This window comes from Cyprinus carpio, unplaced genomic scaffold (genome assembly GCF_018340385.1).
Source record: "Cyprinus carpio isolate SPL01 unplaced genomic scaffold, ASM1834038v1 S000006747, whole genome shotgun sequence".
Classification (NCBI taxonomy): Eukaryota; Metazoa; Chordata; class Actinopteri; order Cypriniformes; family Cyprinidae; genus Cyprinus; species Cyprinus carpio.
In genome coordinates this window covers 267,166-284,258 of record NW_024879346.1, presented here as the reverse complement: position 1 = coordinate 284,258, position 17,093 = coordinate 267,166, and the positions used below count along the sequence as shown (strand labels likewise).

Here is a 17,093-nt window from a genome sequence, read left to right as displayed (position 1 = left end):
TAGTGTGAAATATAAAAAATGCTTTTGTACATGTCTTCAATGTTAGTAAAAATAAAAGAAAAGAAAAATAATGTGTGCATAAGTGCTTTTTTGCAGGGCTTTATTGAGTTATATTTCTATGGGCCACTCTACAGAACTGATGGAAAGATCTTGGGAAAAAAACACAATTTTTTTTTTTTTTATGTTTGTGTATCCACGGAACACTATTTCTAGTAATTATACAGTTAATTCTCATAACTGAAACACTATAATAAACAATTTAATAAGCACGGGTTGTATTGAGCTTTTAAGATTTTTCTTACTTACTATACCTTGTAAATATATTTTTTGGCTATTTTATTAAAATAGTTTTTTGGGGGGGTAAATCAATAACAATTACCGATTTTAACAATATTTCAAGTGTAATTTATGGAGATATTTGCTTGTTGTTTTAATTTGTACTCCTGCAATCTTTGCAAAACTTGCAAAAGCAAACCTCCCCAGTTGATCATACTGATTTCAAAGTTAAGTATATTCAGTTAGTTTGAGTATACATTGACCACCAAACACTATCATATATAACATCTTTCGATACTTCATATACTTAATATTTATACTATTTTTTGACACGGAACATCCCATGTTTCGGTATTGGGGAACGTGTAATGTTTTGGGTAGCGACGCCACAGCCATATTAAGCAGAACTTTAACTCACATAGCTAAAATACAAAAAAAATTAGCGATAGCACTACTAATAATAGTTGTTGTATTTCGTCCTAAATAAGGATTATGTGTTTTCCCTTGTTTCACTACCTGAAACAAGTGATGACCTGTGATCGATACGGAAGATGGACAATTTTATAATACTTTTTGAGGATGCTTTTAAAATGATCGAAAAGTGATGATAAAGACATTTATAATGTTACAAAAGATTTCTATTTCAGATAATGCTGTTCTGCTGAATTTTCTTACTTCATCAAAGAAACCTGAAACAATTCTACTCACGCTGTTTTTAAACCATAATAATAATAATAATAATAAGAATATAATAATAATAAATGTTTTCTTGAGCAGCAAATCAGAATATTATAATGATTTCTGAAGGGATCATGTGACATGTGAGTTATGGCTGCTAAAATGTCAGCGTTGGCCGGACAGTAATAAATTAACATTTGCACAATATATTTAAACAGAAAATTGTTATTTTAAATCGTAAAATTATTTTTTAATCAAATGAAAATGCACCCGCGAATAAGACTTCTTACAAAACATCATGATCGTGATCTGTTTTTTCTCTCTCTATTCAGCGAAGGCTGGTGAGGATCCTTCTATCACACTCGGCAGGGTTTCAGTTCCTGCTGGACTGGACCACTGAAGCTCTGGTACTCCACCTCGTGACCTGAAGTAACTCAAACAACAGCAACAGGCCATACCTGACAGCACATCTCATACACACGACCATCTGTAAATTAAAATGTCTGATTGACTAACAGCTTTTGCCAGCACAAAAAACACCTTTGGCAATTAAAAATCTCCTGGTCAGATTTACTAAGCCACACAGTCCAACAACTGGATTTACTAAAAAAAAAAAAAAAAAAAAAAAAAAAAAACCTTATTGCATATGCCTTGTAGGCGGTTGTCCCTTTAAGAAAAATTTAGGGAGAAGCACTATTTATATACAATTATGCAACAAAGGTGACCTTTTACTAAGGTTTGTGAACTTCTCATTAATAATGAAGTGAAGGTGAATAACAATTCCAGTTTTGAATGTTACAATGTTATGTGACTGCAATTTACACCTTTTTGATTAATTAAAAATTGAAATTGAGAAAATTATTACAGTTATAAATTTACACATGAAGCACACGCAAAAACTATGATGAAAAAAATATAGTATTTTTTTTCAATATTGATGAGTAATCTTATCTGATTTAATAATTTTATGAAATTAAAGAAGAACAATATACTGTAATATGAGAATTACCCAGTATTAGCCGCATTGGACTTAAAAGATTGCAATGTAACTTCCAAATTGAATCCATGGACTTAACCACAATCATAATGTCTCACAGATAAAACAGCGTCCACCATTTTTTTGAACTCTACATATTTATTTCTCTCACAACACAACGACATAGATAATTATTCTGAAAAGTTTTCCACTAAACAGAAGAACTAATTTTTTTAGCTTGCATAAACTTTCAACTATTCATATAAAAAACGTGATGCGCAGTTTATATGCTGCAATGGTCTGTTCAATACTCTGGTACCCGTTTATCAACAAAATTAGTACCCTTCCAACAAGTGTGTGTGAGATATGGGGAAAAGCCAATATACTAGATATATATATATATATATATATATATATATAATACATAGAAGCTAATAATAGTTGCTATTATAGATAGCAAACCCTAGACGGTATTACTGCTTTCTTATTACTAAAAAAAAATATCTCTTTAATCTTGTGTGAGGTTTTAAATAGAGTCCTTTATGTAAATGATATGTTTGACACCTACCCTATGGGAACTAGAAAGCCAGCGGGCCGGTACGGCCAGCTATACCGCAAGGTCCAAAAAGGTAAAATGGTTTAAATGGTTAGTCTATATGTCTCAAAAAATTGGATTGGTAAAAAGTGGGCGGGTTTGCACTAGCTCAGGCTCGACATGTCCGTTTGTCATTATGGATATGAGCTGGCTGCTGTGCTGTGTCTTCTAAAATTGTGGGTAAGCTTGCGCTTAGTACAAACCCGCGCTATCTTTCCCACTCCCATCAGGTCTAAGTATTAATTTGTGCACTCTTCATAACCGCTAAATGACGCCCTAACCGAGCCATAATTTAAGTAAATCTGGCCCTAAATATCCCCTTACTTAATGGTTTACAATGCACAGATTAGTCCAACAAAAGATTCTTATGTACCACAGTTTAAATTAATGAATAACATTTATGTGCATAAAAGCATAACAGCAAAGGAGGCTGTCTGAGGCCTGTTGGAAAGAGATAAACAAACAACTTAGCATGGAACAACTGTGTGTTTGCCGTTCTAACATACGCGAAGAACATGACGGGAATGTATTTTTGAGAGCTGGTGATCTGTGGAAGGTATCAGATATTTTCAATGGCAATTGCTCCTGAATTAATTCACGACTTGCACCTCTTCTTCAGGCCTGATCAGTTTTACTTCCCTCAAATGTGTTTTGCATATGAACTTTTCATTCCAGATGAGTCTTATCATTCTCATTCGGTATTATTAGGCTGCATGTAACATTTGGTTAGTGGGAATTGAAAATGTGGCTCCACCTCCTTATTAACGGTCTGATCTGTGTTCTTCAATATGTCGAGAGAAAGGGACACGTGAATGGAGATTAGTCATTTCCTTTTTTTTTTTTTTTTGGTTATGGTTCCAGCTGAGTTTTTCCACTCTTATGATAGGGTGAGTGCTGCTTTTTACAAATAATGCCAAGCAATAACATAATGAGTCATAGACAAAAGCCATTACTTATCGTAATTATATTAAAGCGAAAACAGTAATTTGCCATAGTCCCATGAAGTAGTTTTGCTCGTCAAAATGTTTTTGTTTTGTAGTGTGATTGTTGTTTTACTTTCCAGGATTATTCTGTGTAGGGCATGAGCTCACATTTATGCAACATTTTACGAGAGTTTCGGTCTGGTTTTCCAAAGAAAGGGGTCAGTCATTGCTTAAAAGTACTGAATTGTCAGTCAAACTATAATAATATATAGGTAATATTGATGTTTTTTTATTTACACATACACTCTACCATTCAAGTTCTGGAATAATTACTATTTTTTTAAATGTTTTTTAAGAAGTCTGCGTGTCTGCTCACAAAGCTGCTAAGGCTTTATTTTATTTGATTAAAAATACAGTAAAAAACAGTAATATTCTGAATATTATTACATTTTAAAATAAACTGATTTTCCTGTTGAAAATACCTAAAAATGTAATTTAATCCTGTGATCAAACGGCTGAATTTTCAGCATCATTACTCCAGTCTTCAGTGTCACATGATCCTTCAGAAATTCATTCCTAATATGCTGATTTACTGCTCAAGAAACATTTATTATTATTATTATCAGTTTTGAAAAGATTATATATTTTTGTGGAAACCGTTATTATATTATTTTTTTTTTCAGAATTGTTTGGATGGATGGTAAAATTCAAATAACCACATTTATTTTGAAATAGAAAGTCCTTTGCAACAATAGATAAATGTCTTTATTGAACACTTTTGGATAAATTTAAATGCATGGTTGCTGAATAAAAATATTGCCCTTCAAAGAAGCATTTTTACTGACCCCAAAGTTTTGAATAGTGTGTTGTGTGTATATTCTAAATAATATATACCTATTTGTTTGTTTGTTTTGTTTATTACTAGGGACGTTTTCAAATAGCTGTTGATAATTGTATAGCAATCTAAAAATTCAGTCTTAATTTTTTTACTTGTGCGGTACTTTAAATGCTTTGTATTTAAAAGTTTACTTTAAATATGCCTTAAACAAGCTCTTACACCAGTTTGCATCATCTTTTCACAGAGGAAGTCAAGGAGGTGCTACTCTACCAGGTTGGCCATAACTCTATCTGCAGGGGTCACAGTAAACCCTGCCTCTGGATCTTGCACTCGCTCACTGCTGTCACTCGGAGCCACACCAGGAACAGGGAGACAGGCTTCATCGTTGTAGAGACAAATTACCGGCGGTGTATATGCCTACACAAGTATGTCACGCACATCATACACACTGCCTTGTCTAAAATGGAATACACTGTACAAGATCAGTCAAGGAAAACACACTTCCTCCATCTCTCTCTAACAGACTCTTGAACTCCAGATTGCACTAGTAGTGAGATGCTGTATGGGTTTCCTAACCTGGTGGCTGTTCAGGGTAACCAGAGACTAGGTGCATTGCTAACGGCATAACTGCACAGCAGGGTGATGTAGAGACGCGTGCGGACGCTGTAACACACAATCTGCTGCTCTGCAGATTGGCTTTGGGGCTTTTAATGATAGGGCTGTTTTGGCATGTATTTTGTGATTTCAGATCATTCACTTCGTAGAGGACCCCGAGCTCACCCAGTAATGCTTAAACACGAGTAATTGCTAACAGGTTTAATTTTTACCGTTATGCTAATAAAATGGGTTTAATTTAAATGTTGCATTAACAGAACAAACTTAGTATAGTTTAGGACATGGTGATTATAGCTAATAAATTATTACAATTAATTACTTAATTAATTAATTAAATGCAGTGCTTATAAGGATTTCTTTACAATTATTTTTGTGTTAAAAATCCAGTTGATTCATTTAAAATCTCATTGATCCTGTTAATTAAAAATCTATTAATCCCACAAAGCACTTTAAAAATTGCATGTTTTTTGAAAGATCGTATCAGCCTGGTTCCCTCCAAAAAAGCAAATAGGATTTTTCCACGGGGTTCTTGATTTGCAAAAAAGAAAACAAAAGTTTATTATTCTTACATGTTTTTTTTCTTCTTTTTCTTTCATGGTGGTAATCTTCACAAATTAACAATTTTGTGAATTATAAGTGCAATCACCCGAAGTAAAAAGCTAAACACAGGCTATAAAAGAAACGAAACAAAAACGGTAGTCAGTTTTTTTTTTTTTTTGAGTACCAAATATTATAGTAAAACACACTCTTAGATGTCCCTCATGTGTCTCCCTTGTGCAATATGGTGATGTTCTAATCATAAAAATTCTATATACTGCTATGCAAATATTCACTGCTGGGGAGTTGTATGAACAGTTTTCGAAAAACGAAAGTCATTCCACCGTGTCTTCCAGAGCCCGGTCCTTCCCCCAAGCATCACAGATCAGATCATGCTGTGGGAGCTCGGAGAAAGATCTCTTACAGTTCACTGAGTGTGAGTCTGTCTTTGTGCATATGAGACCAGTTCTGTAGTTCCAAAGCAATGTTTTACATTGTTTTTTCCTTCAGATAACACTATTACCATATTACGTGACTATTTTTATACATTAGTCATTTCAGTTATTTAAATAATACAGTGTTACCGTTGCATTTAAATGTAACCTTTGGGAACGTCTGTCTCCATTTTAATATCAAAAATAAATTACATCTTGATGATATTGTGGCATAAAGAATTTGTTTCCATTCCATGGGTGAACCTGCAGGGTTCATCTCTCAAATGTAAATGTCAGGTTGAATAAAGAAGTGTGTTAGAGAAATGTAATCCAAATAAAAAAATTAGCATTGGAATAAGGTTTGGGGTAGGGGGTCAGTGATTGCATTGTTGGGTGTGTATTTTAACCAGATTTTTCTTTCTTTCAGGAGTGTTATACAACTAGTTTTTATCCCAGGCTGATTCTGAAGTGTTGCAGGACAGGGCTCAGGTTGTACTTGCTGTACTTTATAAGCAGCGCCTGTCTGTCCTGCAGGTAGATTTTGGTGGAAAAGTGCTGTATTAGTTTGGCAGACCCCCCGCTCACAGAGGGGACGGACAGCGAGGTGTAAGATATTCTGGAAGAGACAAAAAGACAAAAATAAAGGGAAAAAAAAGAACAGCCCTGAAAGACTACAAGATATATTATTCCACTTAGAATTATTCTGAAAATGGACAGGAAGAGAGTTATCTGTAAAGCGCACTATTTTGTGTGTATTTCACTGCAAGGTGTTTCTATACATACTGTAGTTCAAACCTTTTTACTGTTTATGAGAGGTTTTGCATTATGTATTCCCTTGTTGACTTAATTTTGCTTTTGTACTTGCTTCCATGTTTGTGTCTGAGGTAAACTGACTACCATAAATACAGTTTATTCCTGATTGCTATCTCTTTTGTTTGATGACATGGAAATTCAGGCCATGAAATTTACATTTCAGTCACAAGTAATTAGGGGTAAAATTACAGAATTCAGCTGCAGCTTTTAGGATGATGGAGAGGAATAAATTTGAGTATTAATGGGTGAATCTTACAAAAAACTTCCAGTTCGCATTACCCCCTATTATTAAAGGATGAATGAATAAAAATTATATAATTATATTTGAAATAAATCAATCATACTTATTTTTAGGACCATTCATGCATTATTTTCATGATGATTTCGATTTCCAAAACAAATTTCCATCAAATGAATGGAATAAATAATAATAATAATAAATAAATAATAGGAATTATGGAAATACTGTATTTTCTTTGCAATATGGTAAAAAGGAAAACACGAAAGTGCATTAAATTATCAAAATAATGTTAATAATGTCACACGTTTTAATGTAATTTATTACATTTTATGTTTCCAGGATAAAATACTACTTTTTTAACGTTAAAGCTACTGATGGGTTTTCTCAGATTCACATGTTTTACTTACACTTTAGTTGTTTTCTTGTTGGCTAGTACAACAAAACATGGTGCTAATTTTGTAAAAGCCACTAGTGTTATCAAATAAATAGTTTTTTTTTTTCCTGAGTTATATTACTGTTTGAAGATCCCACATTATTTAGATTATATTATTTATGAATATATGAATTTACAGTAATAATAACAATGACTGAGTAACGCTAACTCGAGGAAAACTTTGGTTTCTAGGAAAGTGTTTGTGTAACGATGATCCTGGACCAAAATAAAAAGGCAGCTAGAGAGAGAAGGAGAAATAGCGAGGGTAAGAAATCACGGAAATTGTCAAGAGTGACTGTCTGTCGCTGTATTAGTGAGCCATGAGCAGTGCGGTCTGGAGAGGCTGTGATTTCTGCAGTTAGCCGCGAAGCTAACGGTTCCAAGAAGTCCTCAGCTCGGGTTATTCTGCGCCGTCAGCGCCTCCGCGTGACGCTACCGCTGCAAACAACACGCCTGCGCCGTTAAATGACTCTCCGTCAACGATTATGTAGCACTTTAGCGGCAAATTATCGGGTAAATATATATTTATAGGCCATGGCAAACATTTAAGCACTTATATACATTCTGATTTCCAAGAACAAAACGGGTCATTGTCAAGGCCACGGATGTGGAGCCGGGCGCGTCAGCGTGAGAACCCCCCCGGATCCGGGGAGCCTGAGGTCAGGGGAGTGGAGAGAGCAAGAGCGCCCGCGGTGGAGCCTGGGGAGAGGGACGACACCCCTGAAAAACAGAAGCGGGTGGATGGAGGAAACGAGGAAAATTACGAGCAAAACCGAAAACACTGTGGTGGCGGACACAGATAAGGCTGAGTTTTATGAAGATAAGGATGAATATGAGGAAGAGCTGGACCCCAGGATTCAGGTATTAGGATTTGGAATCAAAATAAACTTGATATTGTGACTATGACTGTCAACTATGACATATATTATTCACAATTTGCTTCGATTAATGGATTATAATAGCAAAATGTTAGAATATGATTTATTTGTCAGTGATTTAACTGGTTTTATTATAAATTCATATGCCTTTGTCTGTTATTTAATACTTCTATAAATAGTACATTAATGTCAACTATCTTCCCTCCCTGTTTTGCACTTGTCAGGAGGAGCTGGAGCACTTGAATCAGGCCAGCGATGAGATCAACAGACTGGAACTACAGCTGGATGTGAGTAATATGTGTGACACCGTGGATGTGTCTCAAAATCTAGTTGAGTGCCTGCGCCGTACTTTAGACAGTGTCTTTAGATGTTATGGGGAGTACACATCCTGATTCAAGATGCGCACCGTGATGCCCCTAAAATGAGCCGCCCTCTCATCATCTCCGTCTAACATTCGTTTAGGAAGCGAGATCCAGCTACAGGAGGATCCTTACAGACTCGGCACGCAAACTCAACGCTCAGGGCTCTCAGCTGGGAGCCTGCATCGAGAAAGCCAGACCTTACTACGAAGCCCGTAGACTCGCTAAAGAGGTGTTTGGTGTGTGTGTGTTTGAGAGCAAGAGAACGTCCTTATTGCGTGTTCGTCTGTGCTTCATATCTACTCAGATGAGTTCAAGATGTTTGCTGTTTCATTTCCAGTCTCTCTTATTGCGAAAAATCCTCCCGCTGAACCACTAAAAACTTTTCTCAGTGCAGTGATCATTATGGTGAAAGAGCGAGTGTGTTAATGTGATTAACCCTGATAACACCAGATGGGATTTGCACATCACTTTTCATTAGCATTTTGCAGCCAATTTCGAATATGTAATTGCACTGATGAAAATCGTTTAGCTGAGGCTATAGAGAGTAATTGAAAACACTGAATTGAAACTTTGGTCGTCAGTCCGTTTCATGAAGACTTGTAAATAAGACACGAGTGCGGATGAGTAGACAAGCTCAATAAATGTAGTCATTGTTTTCCATATTGATTAAGTTTTACAATTAGAAATAGCTTTTTTCTATTTGAATGTGTTTTAAAATAGAATTTATTTCTGTGGTGCAAAGCTGAATTTTTTATGGTAACTGTCGTTAAAATTATTTATTTGACAAATGACGGTCATTTCCTGCAAATCTGTGGCAGTTACGGAGGGATTCGGGCAAGTGGATCCAACTTTGGTGCTTGCGCTTCATTGTTGTAATGAATCGTCATTATTGTTCCCACATCCTCGTAGGTTTGTAGGGCTGTGTATGATTTCATGTGCAAGAAAAGCAGCCCGTGAATCGCTTGCCAAAGCAGAAAAATGTGCTGTTGCTTCCAGATCTCGATTACCGAAAACCACATTGTATTTGATGCTTAACTCCATTAAATCAAATGGGGGGGAAAACATTGGAATGGTATATATTTTCATGTTTTTTTCTTGCATAGCAAATTTTGAAAGTCCACTGAAAACATATTTTCATTCATTTTGGCATAGACAAACTATGTAAAGGTACATGTTATTTGGCAACATGCTTGAGCGAAGTATTCATAGTGAAATTTTTTCTTTGGTTTTCACCAAATATACACTTATTGACTAATCCAGGCAACAGCCCTACTTTTAAATCAACACCTGCCATGGAGTTTCTTATTCGTGGTCACTGATAAATTAATAAATTCGATTAGAAATTAGCCTGACCATTTAAAGAAGTCACTGTTCGCCTGATCTGGTATATATACCATATATGTGTGTATGTAGACAGCTTGCATACTAAAACACCCTCAAAAATGTTGCTTCTTTAAATTGATCCCCTTTAGAGCAGCGCTGCTTCAGCTATACACATTCTCACAGATAGCTTTGGCATGGCATCATGTCTTGTGCTGTTGTTTGAGCATTTCACCACGAGCTTTGCATTTTTAAGACAGAATGTCAAGTTAAAAATAGTCCAACTTTTAACAGAACATGTCTCGAGACCTCTACATTCTGTTCTTTTTCTTTTCTCTCCAAACACATACATACATTTTTATGTAGCCTCCTTCATTAGAAACATGTCTGGGTCAAGTGAACCCAAAACCAGCCAAATTAAACAGAGCTTTTTAAGGGCTTTTTTTAGTCGACTATTCATACAGGCAACCCACAGTCTGGTAAATTTTGAAAATATGTTTTTTGCACATGCACAAATTTAAAGCAAGATCCAGTGCCTCTAACACTTATGAATTCAGTTCCTGTATTTAAGTCTTACACCTTCTCATAGGGGTTTGTCGAGAAATTTGGTATGGTTTTCTGAAAATGATGTGTGTCTGCTTTTAATAGTGACCGTATGCTTTAGGAAACTCTTTTATAGGCATATTTTCTCCTCCCAAGTGATTTGAATAAATCTTTATCAGTGAATATTGTGCAAAATAAAGGCTAGTACATTTACACAGCAGCAGAATTTGTTTGTCAGTCCTGTTTTGAATGCTAAAATATGCTTATATTCACAAACTTTTCAGTTATAAATAAGAGCGGCATCCTCATTTAATATTCAGCCTTACCTGCCGAGATTCTCAGGTCTCACAACTGAATTTTGAGAGTGAGTTTCAATTAAAATGTACTGTATGAACCGCAATGAAGAGCCAAATCTCTTCTGTATGAATGTGTTGAGGTTTCTCAATTCTACTCATTGTTTATTAAGCTTTGACTTGAATAATGTAGTTTCAGTTCTGATGAGACTTTCTGAAGTTAGACATGTTGCCATCTTAGATTTTTACTTTTGTTTCTGTCACTGTGTGTTTACAGATGATATTCATGGCTATCGCAACAATAAAAAAAGGGTCTTGACTTCAGATATTCAGTCATACAGACATCATTTGATCCCCTCCTGTAAACTGAACATTTGAAGAGTCTGCTAGTTAATGCAACTGTCGATATGAACGTAGCCAAAGTCAGATATCATCCTTGGCGAGGATGCCATATTTCCAGCAAGTTATCCCAATGAAATATGGCCTGCCATTCTCGGTTCCTGACTTTTATTGATTGGTTTGGGTATTCAGATCTGTGCACAGCAATTTTCACTGACAGCAAGCCAGGCTTTTTGAGCTAAACGGTTTTCAGATCCAGCCTTGTTTGTGGTATGATTGGATTTGATGTCAGCTTTACAGTCCTCAACTCCTATTGGCTATTTCATCCTCATTATATAAAGTGGATGATTATGATTTGCGGTTTGAGAAGTACTATACAGAGTACTTCTCTCTTATGTTTTTTCTTTTATTACATAAAAAAAATAATGCTGTTGAATTGTTATATTCTTCCATACTGATCCCACGTCCCATAGCTAGTGTTTTATTACATACATATAACCTGATATAAAGTTTGGAAGAATTTGCAGTGCCTATTCACTTTATGGCTCTCTGTAAGGTCAGCATTGCCTTCCTCTGATTGGCTGCATGTTTGCAGAGCCTGAGTGATTGATTGCAGTATATGAAATATGATGGAGACCTTACCCACAGGCTCAACAGGAGACCCAGAAGGCAGCGCTGAGGTACGAGAGGGCTGTCTCCATGCACACGGCTGCCAGAGAGATGGTTTATGTGGCTGAGCAAGGTTTGTTGGCCGAAGGAAAATCACATTGGACCCTACCTGGCAAGAGATGCTAAACCACGCCACAGCCAAGGTACAACACAGTGACTCAGCATTGCTCTTTGATAATTACAGTAATAGGCAGTGGCATACATTTGCTCAAAAACATGCTAAGCTTTTTAGATTTACAACAGGTCTTAATTGCTAAAATCAGTTCCTCTGATTGTAGGTTGTAGGTTTTGTTTGTTAAATGTTAATGTGTCTTCTTTAAATGTGCACAGCTGGTTAGTGTGGATTTGATTGTGACAATGGGAGCAATCAATAATGCTGATGAATGCACACCTATACTTCTAAGATCAAGTTTACATTTCTTCATTTATATTTTATTCAAGCCCTGCCAGTGAAATGAAGCAGCACTTTGCAGATGTGAAATTATCCTAGTTTTTTTTTGTTTGTTTGTTTCTAGTTAGGTTGTCACCAAAACTTCAGTTGTCGATACCAATGTTAGTGAAATTTCAAGATTCTTGATACCAATTCCAAAATACTTCTTTGTTATAATCATTGCCTTAAATCATTCAAGAATAAATGAAAAGAGCAAATTACATGCAAAAATAACAAATAAATACAATGGAACAAAGTAACAATTTAAGTAAACACTGATTCAGGTTGATAAATAAATCATTCAAGTGAGCAGTCAGTAATAAAGTACAGAAAAATAACACGGAAATAGAACAAAAAACACAAATGACAGTGCTTGAAGTTTTCAAATTAATAATTCAAGTAACTAGTCGGTAATAAAAGATAAAGTAACAATAGAACAAAGCTACAAATTAAGTAAACAATGCTTCAGGTTTTTAATTAATCATTTGATTAACACTCAGTGATTAAAAAAAAAAAAAAAATCATAGAAACAAATTACAACAGAACATTTTATTATACTGACTAAACAGTAGTGAAAATATATAAGAAACAAATTACAACAGAACAAAAACATTGGATGTGCCTGGTTTTCACTGTGGATGATCTATTGGTGCATGTTATTCCAAAGAATAAAATTGTCTTTGTTATCTTTAATCCAGATGTAATAACTTTCTCTGCAGTGACTTTTCTCCTGATGTTACTTAAGCCGAATGGTTTTCTGGATAGCCAAATAGTTTTTTTAAAAACTCGCATTCAGTCTGGCTCCATTCTCTTTTGTGATGCCCACTTTCACAAATTATTCAATTCCCAGATTGCTTTTTTTTTATTCCTCATTCAGTATCCTGTCTACTGAAATGCATCACATTACAGAAATAAACTGGGTTATTCGGGGCGCAATTCATGTTAACTTAAAGCAAAAAAAAAGACAACAAACAAAAAAAAAAACCTTCCAATTATTCTATCATTTTAGTAAACAGTTAGTAATAAAATATAGAATAAAGAAACAAATTACCAGTAATAGAACAACTAAAGACAATAGAACAGAGAATAAAGTTAACAGTGGACGTTATCAACTTTATACTGAAGTACTGTACCTTTAACATTCCTGAATGTTATCGTCCATCTAAGTTTCTACAAACTCTACTCCGTTATTGACAGAGTTGATGCGATATCGACTTGTCAAGTCTCTGTATGAATGATACATAAAGATACATTCACTTAAATGTCTTTTGAGAACAGAACAGGATATCACATTTGACATGTTGCTGTTTTCAGGTGAACGAGGCAGAAGAGGAGCGATTGAGGAGCGAGAGGGAGCACCAGCGTGTCACTCAGCTCTGTCAGGAAGCAGAAGCGCGTGTGCAGACGTTGCAGAAGGCTCTTAAGAGGGTCATTATCAAGTCCAAGCCTTATTTTGAGCTCAAGGCTCAGTTCAACCACATCTTGGAGGTATGCATCAGAGGCTGGCCTCTGCTGTAAAGGTATTCAAGGTCTGCTGGCCGTATCGATTTAAATAACAAAATGAAATCCTCTTTGAAATGCATTTGATTCTATGAATTTTTGGCTTGTTTATTTTAGTTACATTATGTAGTATAAAAAAAGTAGTATATATTTTTATAACGTCAGCCAATTATTGGTAATTGACCATAACATGAAAATAATTTGGGTTGAATGTATTGAATCTCACATGAATCTCTGTTTCATGTGATTGCTATAATGTCATTAATATATTTCTTGCATGAACATGACAAATTGTCTTTTTATCCATTGTTTAATGATTATCATCACTCATTAACAGGAGCACAAGTCCAAAGTCGTCCAGCTGGAGGAACGGGTGGCGAAGGTGAAGACCCGATATTCTGTTGCCCTCCGCAACCTTGAGCAAATCAGCGAGCAGATACATGCGCAAAGGGGTCGCATTCGTGCTGCCAGAGAGCGCAACAGAGCCTGTGGGGGGCGGAGCTCTCCGGTGGGGGCGGAGTCTGATGGTGTAATCAAGGCAGGGGCGTATGGAGGGGTGGTGCCCAATCCTTTAATGGATAATGACTGGGCCGATCAAGAGAAAACCAGGCAGTGGGTGGAGAAACACAGGGAGGCGGGTTGGGGCCAAAGAGAGAGGGCTGAGAAGGCGGGGGTCAGACTCCATGTCAGTCATCAGTCTGCAAACCATCGCTTCCGACCTAGAGAAGTTCGATTCTGTGGAGCACTTGGGCGACCTGAGTGACGTCGGAAGTATAATAGGTGAGGAGAAAGAGGCGGAGAGCGAGAGAGGATTTAGGGTCAATGATAGAATAGTAGAGAGAGAGGCGGCGAACCTCTCGAGACAGCGGAGAAAGGTGCCTCAGGGACGGACAGACAGCAGAGAGATAGAGAGCGTGAGAGCTTTGTGAAGCGCAGCACCACAGAAGTAATTAGTTTGTGAGGAAACAGGAAATTAGAGTTGCCTGTTACTCAACCGCAATCTTGGAGGGCTAAAGCTTGCCTGCAGGCTTCCAGGCGAGCCTCTCAACTGACTACAAATGAATCAGACTGAAAGGTGAAGTGTGTAATTTCAGCGCCCCTTGTGGCAACTCATGGGATTTCAAAAACATACAGGTTTCCCGAAACACTCTCTGCTATTGGTTAAATAAACAGACGATCCCACCTCCAAACTTATGCCAATGGTTGAGCCAGTGTTGCTGTGTCGGGCTGGTCGGCCGATCAAACAAAAAAAAAAAAAACTTTTCGGGGAAATCAACATACTAATGAAAACATTATTGCTCCACATTAAGTTTACAAAAATTACACACTCCATCTACTACCAACTATGGAACCCCGTTTCCACCTGAGAGTGAAAAAAAATACAAATAAAACGGTAATTGCAGTTCAAAATATATTGTCAGTTAAGAGTTATAAAGCCTCATTCATTAAACTTTCGTAAATATATATATTACATTTGGAGTAATTTTGCACATAAAAATGGACCTTCCAGAAAACTCTCCTTCAGATTCACAACGCTTTAAACCTCATATTTAATAATTAATCGAGTATTAAGTGAATTCCACAATCCACAACTAGCATAATTGAATTACAGCTATGCATCATATTTGTTTATTATTAATGAGATTTTTTCACATTTAACTAATTAATTTTTTATATGAAATTCCTTAACACAATTTGTGTGTTTACGCATGACTCTGAAAATTTACGTCAGAATGGCTTTACGAACAATTTGACCAAAAATTCTTCCTGTTCATGTTTTCATGAATGAGGCCCATTGTGGCATTTTAAGACCTAAAGTTGAAATTATGAGTCACATTTGCAAGTTTTGCTATTTAATGTTACATAAATTGCGAGAAATAAACCTGCAATAGTCTTATTAATTTTATTATATATGTATGTATATATATATATATAAATTTTTTTTTGTGTGTTTTTTACTGAAGATGGTGGAAACTGGCTTCCATAACTAACAGTGCTACCACACACAGTTCAGATGAGCGGAGAGCTCCTCCAGGGGTGATGACTAAGATTCAGACATTATAATGCATCCATTTTCGACATAAGAAATAGAGTAATGGAGAGGAAGTAGGATATTAACACACCTACACAGATTGACGTGGCATTATTGTAACAATGCACTGTACCGGAGGGGGGTTCAGATGTTCTCGGCAAATTAATGAATAACAATACGGAGGGAGGGATGAGGCAATATTTTATTCAGTCCACAGGGATTTGTAGTTCTTACGCGTCTTTACTTGGTTACTGTTTCAAGATCTGTCAGGGATCAGGTGAAAAAAGACAGAAAAGACACTTCACACAATGCGAGAGAGAGGGAAAACAAGTGAGAAATGGATTGAACATTTAAAGATCAAACTCACATCTCTTTCTGTTACCTCAGAAAAGGGAAATGCTCTTACATTGGAGGTCTATGAGTACAGCTGTACACTTCCCTGATAGGCTCCCTTGTTAGTGTGTAACACTTTTTTTGTTTGTTTAGGAGAATGAAATTCAACCTGATGCTGTTGATCGAACTAAACTTGTATGTAACCTGGAATCTTTTTTTTAATAATATTGCTGTATTTGGTTCCCATCTCCAGATCTCTCTCAGTAAGTGTAGAAATCTGGAATAATTTTACAAAAATTATTTGGCTGTCAGTATTATTTTTGTGTAACATTTACGTTTTAGTTCTAGGTCATCAATTTGTGGCATTTATGATATATTTTAGATCTAGGTTACAGTTTTGTATTGATTTTGATCTGTTTGAGAGATTTTAGGTCAGTCCAGGAACGTAAGAGGGTCTTGTCTTGGCAGAAAGACAAGAAACTGTTCATGTTTACAAGTGTGGCAGTTCTGCTGGAGTTTTTAAAATGAAAAGTTGAGTAAATAAATACAACAGTTGAGCGACTGAATGATGTGAACTTGATGACATAACTGTGTTTTGCAGATATAGACTTTGAAATCATGTAATATGCTAGCTGTTTTGAGCAAACCGTGCTGTAGACAGTACAGTATTGTTTGCAAGTTTACATCTACTCTCCTCGCCAAATTTTTTTGTTATTTTTTGGATTTTTAAAAATGTAGTTATTGTAGTTTTTGTCCACAAACCCTGTAAATCCATCCTTCCCCCCATCATAACCTGCTGTGTACAGATTCCTCACCTCTCCTCATAGTAAATAGATGATGATCTGTAGAATTAATCCAGTATGCTGCTGTCTTATGAACTTTATGTATATACAAGCTGATGAATACAAATAATCCTTACGGTGACTGATACTGTAACTTATTCTGTAAATGTTAATTTATTGCACAGTTAGAGATATTAAAACTTGAATTGAACAACTATGCTCTTCTTTTTCTTATTTAATCTCACTTGACACA

General features: G+C 36.0%; 1 pseudogene; it reads left to right on the top strand.

Moving 5' to 3' along the window:
* Positions 1-7,964: 7,964 nt before the first annotated feature.
* Positions 7,965-14,654, top strand: LOC122144649 (annotated as a pseudogene).
* The last annotated feature ends 2,439 nt before the right edge of the window (positions 14,655-17,093 follow it).